This window comes from Rousettus aegyptiacus, unplaced genomic scaffold (genome assembly GCF_014176215.1).
Source record: "Rousettus aegyptiacus isolate mRouAeg1 unplaced genomic scaffold, mRouAeg1.p scaffold_m13_p_5, whole genome shotgun sequence".
Classification (NCBI taxonomy): Eukaryota; Metazoa; Chordata; class Mammalia; order Chiroptera; family Pteropodidae; genus Rousettus; species Rousettus aegyptiacus.
Window position 1 is genome coordinate 61019917 of NW_023416308.1, and position 18716 is coordinate 61038632.

Consider the following 18716-nt stretch of genomic DNA (forward strand, 5'->3'; position numbering starts at 1 on the left):
TGAGCTGGCCGCCAAGTCCCCTCTCTCGCGATTATGAATCTGTGCTGTGTGTTTTAACCTGGGACTCCATCTGTTCCCTGGTGATTCAGAAGGAGACAAAGCTGCCACTCAAGCCTCAAAAGTGGGTCTCCCACTCGCAGTGTGCTGTGGGCACTGCATTCCTGTGTTTATCAGGATTTTTACCCCTTTGGGTCTGGGGTCCCCTGTCACAAGGCAGCATGAGATCTTAACTGTAGTAGAACCAGGTGAGCCAGGAAAGAGTCTCATTGCATACATAATTACCCTGTTGCCATTGGAAATCAGTTTCAAATAATTTCAGAGTAGGTTGTATATAGGGGTAATTTACTGAGCCTAGTAGAAAATTCGAAAGAATAAAACGAAGAAAGGGACTGAGATTTGCTGAATGCTTCTGCGCTCGTGATCTCATTCACCCTTACAGCAATTCTCCAAGGGCATTATTATTTCTACATTGTAGATGAGGAAACTGAAGCTCAGCTAACAATCATACAGCAAAATTGGGAAAATGCTACCTTCTTGGCAATTAGGTTCTAAGAAGGCATGTAGAGAGACAAGACTCAATATGTTTTGAATCTGATGTTTAACACATTATGAGATACTTTTTTGCAGCGGGCGGGGGCGGGGAGGGGGTGCGGTTAGAATCTGTTAACTGTCCTAAAAGCTAATACTTAACTTATGTGCTTTGGAAAATGCGTAACTGGGTGGACCCCAAGTCCCCTGCAGCACCGTGCTCATTAAGTCCCGGGTTCTACTACAATCAGGATCTCATGCTGCCTTGTGAGCTTAGTTCTGGTGAGAAACAACTTCCAAACCAGCCCTAAGTGACTCCCAGATTGCTGGTGCCCTGCTTGACTGGCCATGGCAGGTTGCTAAGGCAAAAGAAACAGCATCTCAGCCAGCCCAGGCATCAGGGCCCTCAAATAGCATGGGCAGAACTCAGGTAAACCCTCACAGTTCCAGGCTAGTTGTGATGTGCCTCCAGGGCCTCTGAGCAGCTGTGAAAGCCCCAGATTCTAGTGCAGGGGTTCCCAACCCCCAGAATACAGACCAGTACCAGTCTGTGGCCTGTTAGGAACCTGGCCACACAGCAGGAGATGAGTGGCAGGTGAGTGATGCATGGAAGCTTCATCTGTATTTGCAGTCACTCCCCAGCTTTGGCTAGCATCACTGCCTCAGCTCCACCTCAAATCATCAGGCATTAGATTCTCATAGGAGCATAGGTCCCTGGTGCCAAAACAGTTTGGGGTCTGCTGCTGTAGGGTACTGGGGGCCAGGCCAGAGTATCTGGGCCTAAGGGGGAATCTGGGAAGACTAGGGAACTTGAGCATCCACTGGGGAAAATATGCTTGTTTTAGAATGTTGCTTAAAGATGATGAAAGATGCTCCTAGTGCTGTGGGATCAGGATGTCAGCATCTTGCTTTGGCATGTCTGTGTACCCGCACCTCACATTCTCTCTCATTTTAAAGAGTAGTTAGTGGAGGAAGAAACAAGACACATGCAATGCTGGATGCATTTTGAAAACAAAAACAAAACAACACAGGTATCTAATGTGAGAAAGCCCTGGGGTTCAGTCTCCTTTCTGAGGTTTTGTAGCCTCTCTTGCTGAAAACAAGCTATCTGCTGTTTCATGGAGGGAAACAAAGTGCTCATGTTAGCAGAATCCCATCCAGGATACCACATTTCATTTGGTCATCATGTCTCCTTCGGCTCCTCTACACCCAAATTAGATACCTGTCCACGGTGTCCCCAGGCTCCAGGGGACGCATGTCAGATGCTGAAGAAAGCTCCTTAATTAGGCTTTAGAGGTGGAACCTCACACTTCTAATCACAGTCACTTTGGCATCCATCGATAACCAAAGAATTGGTCCCTCAGTGAAACTGAAATCAGAAGAGTCCAACTTTAACGTCTTCTTATATAACAATCCTAGATTCTGGGAATCAGAGGTTTCTATCCTTGACAGAGTCCGGGTGGTCAACCCAGACAGTAATGGCAAAGGAGGAGCACCTCAGAAGTGCTGTATGCGTTCTTAGTCCTATGCACTCAAAATAATTGTGTCAGCCAGAGGCTTGGTATGCTTCTGGGGGAAGATGGAATCTCTTATTATATGAAGTTTTGCTGAAGCACCTTTTCTCACCTAAATTTCTATTTTATTAAAGATCTTTATCTCTGTCAGACCCTAAAAACATTTGTTAGGGCATCACTTTGGGACTACTCATTTCTTCTTCGAGATCCAAGATACAGAAAACTTTTTTTTTTGTATATTGAACTCATCCTGCAACCATGCTAAATCAGAAATTCATTCTAGTAGATTTATTTTTGTTGATTCTTTAGGATTGTCTGTGTACATGAGGATATCATCTGTAAATAAAGACAGTTTTATTTCATTCTAACATATACACGACATGTATCTTTTTCTTATTGTACTAACTAGATTTTCCTGTACAATAATGAATAGAAATGGTGAGCATAGATGTTAGATGCTATATTTTTCAGTTTCAAACATTCTCAACTGGTTCCAGAGCTTGACCATTTTTGTTTAAATCTGCATTTCCCTGATGACAAATGATGGGGAACATCTTTTCATATGTTTATTTGCCATCTGTGTTATCTTCTTTGGTGAAGTCTATGTTGAAGTCATTGGCCCATTTTCTAACTGGATTGTATGTTTTTTCCCTGTTGAGTTTTAAGAGGGTTTTTGTTGTTGTTGTTTTGTTTTTGTTTTTGTTTTTGTTTTGTAACAGCCCTTTATCAGCAGAAGTTGTTTAGGTATTTTTGATCCATTTTTATAATTTTTATCTTCAAGAGCAATTGCCTGAAATTTTTAGGCCACCATTACAGAAGACATTTCAAATAGACCTTCTTCTACTTGATTATTTTTTAAAATGTCTCTTTCTTTGCTGAGATTATCAATCTGCTTATTTGGTATGAGTGTGTTTTCCTGTAAAATATGTCTCTTGTTTGCCAGTTGCAACATCTAGGTCTTCTCAGAATTGGTTGTTTTCTGCATGATTTTTCTCTAGAGTATGGGCCACTTTTTTCTGTTTCTTTGCATGTCCAGCGATTTTTGATTGATGGTATGTTGAAGAAGCTCCGGATCTTACGTTTCTCTGAGAGTTTTGTTTTTCTTGTTTTGGTCTAGCAGGTAGTTAACCTTGATGTTGCCTGTGGTGGGCAGCATCTGAATTCTCTTCTCAGTGCCCTCAACTTCTACCTGCTGTTTGTCAGCTGGGCTCTCCGGGGCCTTCCCGGCATATACATAGTCTAGTGTTCTGCCAAGGATTTTAGCCCAGCTTATATTAAGATTTTGCGGTTCATCCTTTCTGCAGTGTTTTTTTCGCCACAGTTTCTTTAGTAACTTTCCAGTCATCCAAGCCCTAAACTGTGTCCTGTGCTATCTCAAGGAGTAGGCTCTGGCTTTTGGCTATCCTGAGCTTCATGCATATTGAGGAATATCTACAGACAAAAAGACTCAAGGTCTCAAATTAACCAGTTGTAATTGTTATATTTTAAGAGTGGATTCATACAGTTTCTACATGCTTTTTATCCTTCTCCAGTGCCTTAATATCATTGCTTTAAGATATTTTCCCAGATTTTTAGTTGTTACTACAGAAAGATTAATCTGAACAAGTCATTACCACTTCGAATGAACTTTTAAGGTTGATTCTCAGCTCAGGCTTTCCATACACCATGACTAGTATGAATATGGCCCTACATCCAAGTATAGAGCTGGCATAGTTTTCTAATTTCTTGTGGATAACTCTGTTTTCCACCGATGGTCCAGGATGGGTGGTAAGCTTCCATATCACTTCCTCTGGCCAGTCAGTATTCTATTTCCACTTTTGCCATTTAATCTGATAAAGCAGGCACTTATAGGTTTCTAGCTTTAGGCAGGAAGTTTCAGCCCCAATCCCCTCCCCTTGTCCCCCATCGCCATGAATGTGGGCTTCATATTCACAAAAAGAATATAACCTCAGCATCAAAAATATATATTCACTTCTGACATACCCATGGGCAGTTCCAATATCAACTCCTGCTTACCAGTTTAGCTGTTAGTTTACTCCTTGTTTATGGAATGTGGATTTTTCCATTTCTTAGTTTTAAATGTTTCTATGTGCTTGGTAGTCATGGAGCATCCTGCATCAATCCAGTCATGCATTTTGAAGAAAAGTCCAATAATTAACTTTGCATAAGGATTTCTTAAAGTATTTTTAAAAATCTAGCTTCTATTATGCATTAACTGCTTGAGAGATGGTATGCAATTTAGTCATCTTATTAAAAGCTTACTTAAGGGTCCCTATAAACTGAAAATGATGAGACATTATGAGAACTCCAAGGGAAATTGCAATTTTATGGATAAATGAAAACTTTCAGAAAATATTTAACAAGTATTTATTGATCCAGACATTCTAGTGCTAGAAACACAGTAGTGGATTCTCACTGCAAGCACTGTACTATGAGGTGTTACTCTGTTTTATAAATAAGAAAACTTGAGACTCAGAAAGGTGAGGCTGAAGTGACTTCTTCAGGTTCACACAATTTGTAAAAGTTTGTATTGGATGTCAGACTCAAGTCTTTCTAGTCCCAATAATACTTTTGTCTACTATTCTGTGCATTTGTGAGTCTTGCCAAGAATTATCTAGCGACCATCTTTGAGGCCTGAAGTAGATAGCTCAAGGAGGAGGCGGACCTAAAAATTGGCTTAAATACCTAGCTATGAGACTCTAGGGGATGCTAAATGAATTTAGAGTCTCCCTGGGCTATGCCAGGAAGCCCTACATCAAGTAGATTCTTGGTAGTTATCAATTTAAATATGTGGCTTTAACAACTCATTAAGGACTCCAGAGGGCCATGACATATAGTAATTTACAAACCTGAGGCATGACATTTTTTTCACTTTTCAAAACTTTTAAATATTATATTTAAATTTTTAAAGATTATTGAAGATGGAAAACATCAAAATCAAAATAAAAAGTCTCTGAATCAACCATCCTTACCCATTGCCTCACTTTAGAGGCAGTCACTTTTAACCATTTCAGTGACTGACATGTAGGCAGGATTAATTATAATACTCCTCGTCCCTTCTTCCCTTGTAGATAAGGGTGATCATATTACAGTTCTGGTTAAAAATATGTTAGTCTGCTGGTGCTCTCCCTTCTCCCTTATTATTTCTGCCTGGAATTAGGGCATATTCGCAAGAGCTGCAACATCCAATTTGTAACCATGAAAAGACCAAGAGAACTGCAGTGATGTTGGCTCTGACGACGGGTGTTTTTGAACTGATGCCAGCATCTGCTTACCCCTGCATGGCTTCTTATGGGGTTGGGGGCGGGAAGAAGACTCAACTCAGTTTCTTCAATCCACAATGTTCAGATTTTTTACTAATTGAAACTAAAGCATTTCTAAATGGTTACCTCTCTAACTTAAAATAATGTATTTAAAAGTCCCCCTTCTGGAATTATCGGTTCTTTCCAATATCTATTGATTCCCTGCCAAAAAAATATGAGTAATTAGCTCACTTATAAATCCCCCATTTCCTTAATTCTTTTGGACTCTTTCCCAGACCCGCACCACTTCCTACTTTTGGTTAAATAATCATTTAAAATCTGTTTATAGTGGTATCGTGTTGGTGTGCTAGGGCTGCCATAACAAAATACCACAGACTGGGTAGATTAAACAACAAGATATTTATTTTCTGACAGGTCTGCAGGCTACAAGTCCAAGATTAAAGTGCCATCAGGCCTTTCTTCCCGCCTTGCAGACAGCCCCCTTCCTGCTGTGTCTTCACATGGCCATTCTTCTGTATGCATGAGGTGGGGCCTGGAGGGTGGAGGGGGATAGCAAATTCTCTGATTTCTCTTTCTTTTCTTATAAGGACACCAGTTCTATTGGATTAATGCCCCACCCTTATGATTTCATTTAATCTCCATTACCTCCCTAAAGGCCCTGTATTCATATATAGTCAGATTGGGGGTTAGGGCTTCAACATAGGAATTTGGGAGTGAAGAGAGAGACAATTCAGTTTGTAACAAGTATCATTATAAATAATTTGCTTAAACTTCTCTTTCTTGTTCTATTATATTTATACCACTTATTTTGATTACTTACCATGAAAAACGACCAAAGTAGCTTCCTACGCTTACTTCTAAGGGGAAGTAATTGTGACTGACCAGAGATTAGAAGAAGTTCAGATTACATTAAAGGGACATGTTAGGAAGGACTTGTCTTTATTGTGAAGAGAACCAATCCATATAGGAAAAAAAGGGTAAAGGGGGATTTTTTGGCACTTTCAGTGAATGTCCAGTCAGTTCTAACTTGTTTATTAAGTAGAAGATAAAACTTGAGTAAAGAATGAATAACAGGATCGTCTGGTCAAGATGGAAGTACAGGTAAATTCTGTGCTCACTTCTTTTCACAACCACATCAAAATTACAACTAAACTCCAGAAAAACCATCATTGAGAATCACCTGAAGTTTAGCTGAACATAAGCCCTATAACTAAGGACATGCAGGAGCCATCTCAAGACTGATATGAGGGGCAGAGATGTAGAATGGCCTGGTCCTACATCCTCATGTGGCAGTCAAGAATTAGGAGGAATATCTCAGCTGCGGAGGTCCCCCTGAAGGAGTGAGGGGTCCTGTCCCCACACTGGGCTATTGAACCCAGGTCCTAGTGCCAGGAAGAAAAATACCCATGACTTCTGTTTGTGAAAACCAACAGAGATTGTGGCTGACTGAGATGGAGGGCTGCTGAAGTCCCATGCATTCCTCTTAGAGGGCCCATGCACAAACTTACTTGCTGACGGACTCACTTATTTTGAGCTCCAGCTCTGGGCCAGCAGCTTGAAAGGTATCAGGAATATACCTGGAAGAACCAAATTGTCTGGCTTCAGGGCAAAGACTGAAGGGGCAGCATTCTTTCAGACAGAAGTTCTGGCAGAAGCTATTTTTCCTTTGTTGAACCCTCCTCTGGCCTGGCATGCAGCCACAGGCAGCCACCATATCTGAATCTTCATCAACCTGGCTAACAGCGTTTGCCTGCCCTTGTGATTCTTTGAGACCCTGCCCCACTCAACTTGTGGGCCCACCTACGCTTCTTTCAGTGGCTTTTCTATACAACAGCCTATCTTGGCTCATGCTGTGGACTTTTCTAAAACCTCTCAAAGGTTCACAAACCCCAAACAAGTAGCATCTGGCCTCTTAGTGCCCCTGTACCTCTTGCAAAGCAGCCCCAAGCCTGGCACTAGTGGCAGCCGGCCTCAGGTTGCAGCTTAGCCTCTATTAGGCACCTCTAATGCCAGCACAAGTAGCAACCATCTGTAGATCGCTTTGTAGCTCATACCAAGTGGTCCTGGGCAGGACAAAGACAGCAGCTAATCTTAGCCTGTACCAGAGCTTCTCCCAAGAGGCCACAGAACCAACACACCGGGTGGTCAGGTTCAGACCACACCAGAGCACCACTCAACCACATCCACGAACAACACGCCCTAAGGGCAGACTCAGCAGGCATCAGAGCCCATTAAAACAAATCCTGCTCCATAGGGTCAGGCCCTACACATTAGCTCCTCCACGATAGTCAAGATAATCATGACCAGTCCTCACAACCAATCAGCCTGAGGGTCAATCTCTCTCACTGATGTGTAAACAGCAATCGAGGCTCAACTACAACAGGAGGGCACACACGACACACACAAGAGACACATCCTAGCACCCAGCTCAGATGACCAGAGAGTTTGTCATTGGGCCCCACAGGACACCAACTACATAAGGCCACTCTACCAAGACCAGGAGACTTTGCAGCTCTCCCAGACACCTAGAAATAAACACAGAGAGGCAGCCAAAATGAGGAGATAAAGAAACATGTCCCAAATGAAAGAACAGAACAAATCTCCAGGAAAAGAACTAAACAAAATGGAAACAGGCAATCTACCAGATGCAGAATTCAAAATGCTGGTTATAATGATGCTGAACTATCTCAGGGAGAGCTTTGATGAAGAGATGGGAAATGTAAAAATGGAGATAGAAAACACTAAAAGAACCAGTCAGTAATGAAGACTACAATAACTAAAATGAAGAATACATTAAAGGGAATCAACAGTAGATTAGCTGAAGCAGAGGATTGAACTAGCCATTTAGAAGATAAGGTAGCAGAAAACATCTAATCAGAATTGCAACAAGAAAAAGAATGCAAAAAAATGAGGATCATTTAAAGGGCCTCTAGGACAACATCAGGCATAACTACATTTGCATCATAGAGGTACCAGGAGGAAAAGAGAGAAAGCAAGGAATTTAAAACCTGTTTCAAGAATTAATGACAGAAAACCTTCCTAAACGGGAGAATGAAATAGACATATAAGCCCAGGAAGCACAGAGTCCAAAACAAGATAAACCCAAAGAGGCCCACACGAAGACACATTATAATTAGAATGCCAAAGCTTAAAGACAAAGAGCAATTCGTAAAAGCAGGAAGAAAAAAGCAGTTAGTTACCTACAAGGGCACTCCCATAAGACTATCAGCTAATTTCTCAACAGAAACTTCGCAGGCCAGAAGAGATTGGCACAAAATATTTGAAGTGATGAAAAGCAAGGTTATCCAGTAAAGATATCATTTAGAATTGAAGGACAGATAAAGAGTTTCCCAGACAAGAAAAAGCTAAAGAAGTTTGTCATCACCAAACCACTATTATGAGAAATGTTAGAGGACCTTTTTTAAGAAGAAAAAAAAAAGATAAAAATATGAATAATAAAAGACAATAACTGCATATCTATCCCCCTCCACCCTCCAGGCCCCACTTCATGCATAAATGCTTCAATCAAAAGATAAGGTGGCTGAATGGGTGAAAAAACAAGACTCTTACATATGCGATCTACGAGAGACTCACTTCAGATTGAATACACACAGACTGAAAGTAAAGGTATGGAAAAAGGTATTTCATGAAAATGGAAATGAAAAATAAGCTGGGGTAACAATATTTACATCAGACAAAATAGACCTTAAAACAAAGGCTGTAACAAGGGACAAAGAAGGACCCAGTAATTTCATTTTTGGGTATTTATCCAAAGAAACCAAAAATGCTAATTCAAAAAGACATGTGCATCCATATGTACATTGCAGCATTATTTACAATAGCCAAGATATGGAAGCGATTGAAGCGTCCATCAGTAGATAAATGGATAAAGAAGAAGTGATACATATATACAATGGACTATTACTCGGCCACAAAAAGAATAAAATTTTGCCATCTCAACAACATGGATGCATCTAAAGAGTATTATGCCAAGTGAAATAAATCAGATACAGAAAGGCAGATACTACGTGATTTCACATGTGTGGAATCTAAAAAACAAAATGAATGAGCAAACAAAACAAACAAGCTTGTAGATACAGAGAACTTTTTGAAAGTTGCCAAATGAGAGAGGGGCTGAGGGGATGGGTGAAAAAAAGGGAAAGGATTAAGAAGTACAAATTGGTAGTTACAAAATGGCCTTGGGGATATAAAGTACAGCATAAAGAATATAGTTAATAATATTTTAATAACCATGTAGGGTGTCAGATGGGTACTAGATTTATCGGAGTGATCACTTTCTAAGTTATATAAATGTCTAATCACTATGTTGTACACTTGAAACTAACATAATATTGTACATCAAATGCAACTGAAAAGTAAAAAACAATTTTTAAAACTAATGAATAACAACAACAAAAAAAAAACAAGCAAAAAATGAAAACTGAAAATTAACTTAGTTTTTGAGGTCATACATAAGAATGACTTTTAACTGATATGTAATTTGAAGGGCAATTAAGTACCAGCATAAACATTTTCACATATCTCATTCTGAAAGATCCATCAAAGTCTGGGAATACCCTCTGGAAAATGTCAAGGATCTGCTGTCTTGTGTCAGCAAGACCTGAATACCTTGTTTTTTTCTTCTTTTGAAGGTAAAATAAAGACGATACTTTGTTATATGTTGTTTGGTGAATATTAGTCATTGGAACCATAGGGTGCTATAAATAGGCATATCTGAGGATGTGTAGGATGCAAGAATGCCCTCAAACATCAGCATGATAAAAAGTATAGCAGTTTAAAAAAACAAAGTCAAAGGAGGGGACCAATAGCTTGAAAAGCATGCTAGAATTTTTTTTTTAATGAATACTGTCCAAGGGAAAATGATTTTTGAGCCTTACTCTCTTGCGGTAAATAATTTTATTTTGCTATCCCCTCACCCCAGGTTTATTTTTACTAGCTGGAGCATGTTCTTGAAAGTAAGAAATGAGTCACTGCTGCTGTTGAGTTCAAAGAAAAGTGGAGCTGTTTTTAATGAAGGATGATGATGTAAGCATTTTGAAATAACATTTTAATTTCAAATTATTCTAAGTCTTTTCAACTAAATTAAATAAGAGGTAATGAGTTGAAATTACAGCAAAGAGCAATTAGATTTTGACAGAGGAGAGAGAAGCTCTCAGAGCAGTCCCAGTGCGAGGCTTTAAGACATGGAACTGTTTCCTCGGGAAGGCTGAGAAATTTCTCTTCTTGGATGTGCTTGTCTGGGAAGTAGGGATCAACAAAGGGTCCTTTGCTGGGTATGTGTCTCATCCTGTGACCTTGAAGCCAGGAGGGACAGCAGGGTGTAGTGGTTAATGTCAAGGCTTAATTAGGGCTAGGCAAACGGGCATGAATCCATCTCGGCCATGTGTGCTCTTGCACAACTAAATGAACTTCTCTGAGCTTTGATTTTGTTATCCATACAATGGGGTGGTTGTAATAATTAAATAATGTATGTGATGTGCTTATACCTTGTAATCCTTCAGTAAATGGCAACTTCGTTATTATCTATAAAATTCCCCACATACTCAGAAAGGAAGAATAAAATGAACATCGGTGGAGCAAAGACAGTGGCTGGTGCTGTGCTATTAGACTTCCATTCCCTCTCCCACTTAGTTCTTACAACTACCCTGCGAGGCTTGATTATTCCTATTCTTTACCCTCATTTGTGATTGGTTTGAGAAAATGTGTTCGATGGCCATTGCCTTGGAGTCCAGTGTGATTACCAGGAGGCTTAGACTCTGTTCCAACGCTGCCTTGGACATGGATGAGCACTGCCTTCCTCAGCATTATCTTGGCTCTTAAAACTAAGCTGCTCCCACACTGAGGAGCCACCAAGTCTTGATAAACTTGCTCTCATATCAGCAGAAAAAGCATCTTTCTCTCCCGTGTTGTTATGACCCTCTCCTGAGAACCTCATCCTGCCCAGTCAAAGCTACCTGGTTGCCCACCGGAGAAAGGAGTGGGGCTCCTTTCTTGTCATGCTCACGGGCATATTTATGCATGCTTTTGTGTGTCGGGCATATCAGAATTTCATACGATCTCATTTTTAGTAGTTAAGCCTCCAGTTCAAGGGTTCTTTTTGCAAAAGCGAATACCTCAGCTAACACGTAAACAATCAGTTTATCAATGCATGTGTTCATAGCTTCAACCAGAGCTTTCACTTAGGGTGAGGCAAGTGAGGTGTCACAAACTTCAAGGACACACTTGCACAACTCTGGGTTAGGAGCCCCTCTTCTGTGAAAGCACAAAAACCCTGATCTTCCCTCAGCTCTTTGAATTGTAATTGCTTTTTTGCTTGTCTTTCCTATTAACTTCTTTGCAGCCTGTGGGAAGAAGTTATGTCTTACCTTTTAGTTACACTTCTCTCAAGTGCCTAGAACACAGAGTCCTTAGGAATAAGTGTTGGTTAATTGTCTGTGTAACACAGGTAATATTTTACAAATACTGCTGTGTTTCTTTTTCTTTTCTTTTCTTTTTAAATTAAGTTTATTGGGATAACATTGGTTAATACAATTATATAATTTTCACATGTACATTATCATTTGACATCTGTATATTCTATTGTGTGTTTACTACCCAAAGTCTAGTTTCCTTCAGCTACCATATATTTGATCACCTTTACCCACTTCACCTTCCCCCTAAACCTTATATTTGACCCCCTTTACCCTGTCTACCTCCCCCTCCTCCCCAACCCCACTAGTAACCACTAGTCTATCGTCCTCAGGTAACAGCTAGCCTATAGTCCATGTACATGAGTCTTTGTTTGTCCTGCTCATTTTTTGCTTTTAGGTTTATATCCCACATATAAGTCATATCATGTGATTTTTGACTTTTTCTGTCTGGCTTATTTCACTCAGCATGATCATCTCAAGGTCCATCCATATTGTTGCAAAGGGCAGTATTTCATCTCTTCTTATGACTAACATTCCATTGTATAAATGTACCACAGCTTCTTTAGCCAGTCATCTATCATAGGACGCTTCGGTTGCTTCCACATCCTGGCCACTGTGAACAATGCTACTATGAACATCGGTGTGCAAATATCTTTTCGGATATGGGTTTTCAAGTCTTTGGGGTAAATACCCAGTAGAGGGATTGCTGGATCACATGGTAGATCAATTCTTAGTTTTTCGAGGAACCTCCATGTTGTTTTCCATAGTGGCTGTACCAAATTGTAGTCCCACCAGCAGCGTATGAGGGTTCCTTTTCCTTCACATCCTCTCCAACATTTGTTATTACTTGTCCTTTTGATTATAGCTATTCTAACAGGTGTGAGATGGTATCTCATTGTGGTTTTGATTTGCATTTCCTTAGTAGCTAGTGATATTGAGCATCTTTTCATATATTTGTTGGCCATTTGTATGTCCTCTATGGAGAAGTGTCTCTTCAGGTTCTCTGTCCATTTTTTGATTGGATCATTTGGTTTTTTGTTGTTATTGAGTCATATAAGTTCTTTATATATTTTGGATATTAGGTCCTTATTGGAGGTGTTGCTTGCAAATATATTTTTCCATTCAGATGGTTGTCTCTTTACCTTATTGACGGTTTCTTTTGCTGAGCAGAAGCTTTTTAGTTTGATGTAGTCCCATTCACTTATTTTAGCTTTTACTTCCCTTGCTTTTGGGGTCAAATTCATAAAATTCTAAGTCCAAGGTCCTTGAGTTAGTTCCTATACTTTCTTCTATGCATTTCATTGTTTCAGGTCTTATATTTAAGTCTTTAATCCATTTTGAGTTAATTTCGGTGTGCGGTGATAGACAGAAGTCTAGTTTCATTCTTTTGCAAGTGGATTTCCAGCACCACTTATTGAAGAAGCTTTCCTTTTTCAACTGTATATTTTTGACTTCTTCGTGGAAAATTATTTGTCCATGTAAATATGGGTTTCCTTCTGGACTCTCGATTCTGTTCCACTGGTCCATGTGTCTGCTTTGCTGCCAATGTCATGCCATTTTCATTACTGTAGCTTTGTAGTATAATTTGAAGTCAGGTAGAGTGATGCCACCAGCCTCGTTCTTTTTAATCAGGATGGCTTTGGCAATTAGGGATCTTTTGTGCTTCCATACAAATCTGATGATTTTTTGTTCTTTTTCTTTAAAAAATGCCAATGAGATGTTGATGGGGATTGCATTAAATCTGTATAATGCTTTAGGTAATATGGTCATTTTAGCTATGTTGATTCTTCCAATCCAAGAACACAGAATGTCTTTCCATTTCTTTGTATCTTCTTCGATTTCTTTTAACAGGGTCTTATAGTTTTCATTATATAGGTTCTTCACTTATTTCGTTAAATTTATTCCTAAGTATTTTATTCTTTTTGTTGCAATTGCAAAAGGAATTATTTTTTCCACTTCTTTTTCTGACACTTCATTATTAGAGTATAGAGACGCTATGGATTTTTGAACATTGATTTTGTACCCAGAGACTTTACTGTATTTGCTTTAGAGTTTTCTACATAGAGAATCATGTTATCTGCAAATGGTGACAGTTTGACTTATTTGTTTTCTATTTGGATGCCTTTTATATCTTTCTCTTGTTCGATTGCACTTCACTAGGACTTCCAACGTTATGTTGAATAACAGTGGCGAAAGTGGACAGCCTTGCTTTGTTTCTGATCTTAGAGGGAAGGTTTTTAGTTTTTCACCATTAAGTATAATGTTGGCTGAGGGTTTGTCATAGATGAGCTTTATTATGTTAAGGTACTTTCCTTCTATACTGATTTTGTTAAGTGTTTTGATCATAACTGGGTGCTGTATATTGTCGAGGCTTTTTCTACATCTATTGATATGATCATATGATTTTTATTTTTTAATTTGTTTATGTGGTATATCACATGAATTGATTTGCACATGTTGAACCACCCCTGTGCCTCTGGGATGAAGCCCACTTGATCATGGGGTATAATCTTTTTAATATGTTGTTGTATTTGGTTCGCTAGTATCTTATTTAGGATTTTTGCACCTGTGTTCATGAGAGATATCAGTCTGTAGTTTTCTTTTTTTGTGTTATCTTTACCAGGTTTTGGTATCATAAAATGAGTTTGGAAGTGTTGCCTCCTCTTCGATTTTTTGGAAGAATTTGAAGAGAATAGGTATTAAATCTTCTTTGATGCTTGGTAGAATTCATTGGAGAAGACATCTGGTCCTGGACTTTTACTTTTGGGTAAGTTTTTGATGATTATTTTGATTTCCATACTGCTGATTGGTCTATTTAGATTTTCCAGTTTTTCTGATTCAGTGTAGGAAGGTTCTATTTTTCTAAGTACTGGTTCTAGGTTATTAAATTTGGTGTTATATACTTCTTCATAGTATTCTTGTATGATCCTTTGTATTTCTGCAGTGTCTGTCATAAATTCCCCTCTTTCATCCCTGATTTTGTTTATTTGTGTCCTTTTTCTTTTTCCTTTAGTGAGTCTAGCAAGGGATTTGTCAATTTTATTAACCTTCTCAAAGACCCAGCTCTTCGTTGCATTTATTGTTTCTATTGTTTTTTTTTTTTTTTTGGTTTTCAATTTCATTTATTTCTGCTCTAATTTTGATTATTTCTTTCCTTCTGCTGACTTTAGGCCTCATTTGTTCTTCCTTTTCTAGTTTTTTAAGATGAAGCGTTAGGTTGTTTATTTGGGCTTGTTCTTGTTTTTGGAGGTAGGCTTGTAATGATATGAACTTTCCTCTTATGACTGCTTTTGCTGTGTCCCAAAAGTTTTGATATGTTGTACTATCATTATCATTCATTTCTATGTATCTCTTGATCTCTCTTTTTATTTCTTCTCTGACCCCATTATTCTTCAGAAGCACATTGTTTAACCTCCATTTGTTTTTATTTTGGTTCTTCCTGATTTCTTTCTGCAGTTGATTTCTAATTTCAAAGCATTATGATCATAGAATATGGCTGGTATGATTCCAATCCTCTGATATTTGTTGAGGCTATCTCTGTGTCCCAGTATGTGGTTGATTCTTGAGAATGTTCCATATGCACCAGAGAAGAATGCATAAGCAGCTGTTTTGGATTGGAAGGCTCTGTAAATGTCAATTATGTCCAGTTGATCTAATGTGTCATCTAAGGATGTTATTGCTTTAATTTTCTGTTTGAATAATCTGTCCATAGCCAACAGTGGGGTATTTAGGTCCCCTACTATGATAGTGTTTTGGTCTGTTTCTCCCTTTAGTTCTGTTAGTAATTGCTTTACATATTTCGGGGCTGCCTGATTGAGAGCATAGATGTCAATAAGTATTATGTCTTCTTGGTGCATGATTTCCATTATCATTATGAAGTGTTCCTCAGTATCTTTCTTTAACTTTTTTATTTTGATGTCTATTTCATCTGATATTACTACCACTACTCCCACTTTTCTCTGAATGCCATTTGCTTGAAATATCATTTTCCACCCTTTCACTCTGAGTCTATATTTATCTTTGGAGCTGAGATGTGTCTCCTGGAGGCAGCATATGGTCAAGTTTGGTTTTTTGATCCAATCTGCAATTCTGTGCCTTTTTATTGGTGAGTTCAATCTTTACATTTAGGGTGATTTTTGAAATATGAGGTCTTCTTATAGCCATTTTATCTTTTGGTTTTTGGTAGCTTGGTGTTTCCATTGCTTCCTTGTCCTTGTGCTTCTGTTTTTTTGTTTTGTTTTGTTTTGTTTTTAATTTGGTTGGCTTTTGTGGGTTTTCCCTCTGGTCCTTCTTGTTTTATGTTATATACAATGGTTCTAAATCTTTGGCATATGGTTACCATTACGAATATATAAAGGATAGTTATATATATACAATCATCCATTTTCTTCTGCATGTGCCTTATCTCTATTTCCCTTTGCAAATTTGGATCTTTGAATCCCCCTCTTTTCAGTCATTGTTATCTCAATTTGTTCCTATGTATGCTGAATGTTCGCTACTCTCTTGTTATAATAATTCTCTTCTTATTATTTAAGCTTATAATACCTGTTCTTTGTAAGGGTTGCACTACTCTGCTTCTATTTGCCTGATAGTCACTTTACTCCTAATTAAGTTTGTTTGTTTGTTTGTTTGTTTGTTTGTTTTGTCATTTTATTTTAGGTGAACTGACCCCTTTCAGTATTTCCTGTAGTGTGGGCCTCGTAGTTGAGAATTCCCTTAATTTTTGTATGTCTGCAAAAGTCTTAACTTTGCCTTCATATCTAAAGGAGAGCTTAGCTGGATACATTATTCTAGGTTGGTAGTTCTTTTCACTTAATAATTTAAATATTTGATTCCATTCCTTTCTGGCTTGTAAGGTTTGTGCTAAGAAGTCCAAGGATAAACTAATGGGTTTACCTTTATAAGTTACCACATTTTTCTCCCTGGCTTCTTTGAGAATTCTGTCTTTGTCATTGATTTTTGATAATTTTAATACAATGTGTCTTGGTGAAGGCCTTTTTGGGTTGAGATAATTGAGTATCTATTGACTTCTTGAATTCCAAGTTCCAGCTCATTCCTTAGATTTGGGAAGTTCTCATCCACTATTTGTCTAACAATGCTCTCTAATCCCTGTTCCTTTTCCTCATCTTTGATAATGCCCATTATTCTTATGTTTCTTCTTCTGATGGTATCAGCTAGTTCTTGAATTTCTCTTTCATTATTTTTCATTCTTTGGTTTCTCTCTTCCTCCTGATTTATTTCTAGATTTCTGTCTTCGATATCACTGATCCTTTCCTCTGTTTAGTTGGTTCTATTGCCCAAGCTTGCTATTTCATTTTTCAACTCTTGTAGTGTGCTCTTTATCTCCAGAAGTTCCATTAGGTTCTTTTTGATGGTTTCAATGTCCTTGCTCTGCCCATCTAGTTGTTTTTTCAATTCCTAAAATTGTTGATTTGAATTGTTTTGGATCTCATTGAGTTTTTTCAGAAGTACCATCCTGAATTCTCTGTCATTTAAATTGCATATTTCTATGTCTGTAAGCTTATTTTCTGGAGATTTTTACTTTTTATTTCTGAGATGCCTTGGCACCTTACTTGTTCATGGTTTTTAATGGACTATTTCTCCACCCGTGCATTAGGGGAAGTGTATTCTGCTGTTTTTCCAGAAAGAAGATTTATTATATAAAGGTCTCTCTTCAGCCTGTTGCAAAGAAGGTGGTTTCAAGTAGGTGGCATCTAATCCTCTTGGATCCCTGCTTTATATAAAGTCTTAATAATGCTTTTAAATTTTTCTTATAGATATTTAATCATGCTCACTACCCTCGGTTTCAGTCTCTGTCAGTGTCAGCCACAATCTCAGCAGTGTTTGCTCAGATTCCCCTGGGGCTTCGCAGTGATCGGTCTCAGAGGGTATGGGGGGAGGGGCACTCTGGGTTGGGGTTGGGGGCTGTGGCTCAGCCTCGGTTTTGCAACTGGGCTGGCAAAAACCAACTGTGGTCCCTCTGCAGTCCCGTCCCACTTCTCTGCTTTCTGCTCTGATGACTGGGCCTTGGAGCTTTCCCAGGCAGGGCTGTTCGGCGAACTTGCTACGGGATCTCACCACTCCTTCTCCCCTCCCCCTCCTCCTGCAGGGAGCTCTGGCGGCTGTGAGAGGCAGCTTCTTTATTTCTCCTGGTCCACCGCCCAACACCCAGGGTTTTGACCCGTGGTTGCTCTAATGTGCAGATCCCACACTCAGATGTGCTGGTGTGCAGTTTGGGTGTTTTTTGTTGAGTTTTAGATGTTCAGCTTATTGTTATTTCAAGAGGAGAGATCTGGGGACACCCCTCACTCTGCCATGTTTCCAAAGATCTATCCTGTGTTTCTAATCTTAGAGATCTTACCCTTGCACCTGCCCCCAGTCCCCAACAGCATTTAAGACATTAAGATCAGGCTATGAGACTTACTGCCTCAGAGAAAGGGGTATAAACCCCTCCTAGAAGAAGTCTACAGAGCAAGAAAGAAGGAAAATATGACATGAAAAGGAGCTCCTTCCACCCATAAAAAGGGAGAAGAAAACCCCTGTGGTTCCAGGAAGATGGAAAGGAGGGAGGGAGAAAGGAAGGAAGGGAGGGAAGGAGAGAGGGTAGGAGGGAGAAAAAGAGAAAGAGAGAGAGAGAATGAGAGATAACAAATGAGCATTCTTCCAACCTATTCTTCCCTCTCCAAACCTTGAAGGGGCTGAAGGTAGAAGCATCCAGACAGGGGTTGGAAGAGACTGAGGAATATCTAGGCTCATGCTCTGCCATCTCCCAGTGATATGGGTCAAGGAGACTCTGAGCTTCGTGGAGGGATATGTGCCAAATCAAACGCGGTAAGTGAGCAGAAGAGCACCAAAGATGGAGTGAGGAGGTTTCTGCATGATTAGGAAATCATTATTTAATAATTTCTTATTGTGCCAGATGTTTCAGTTGTGGCATTTACTCCTTATGGTACCAGATTTCATTATAAACATGTCATTCA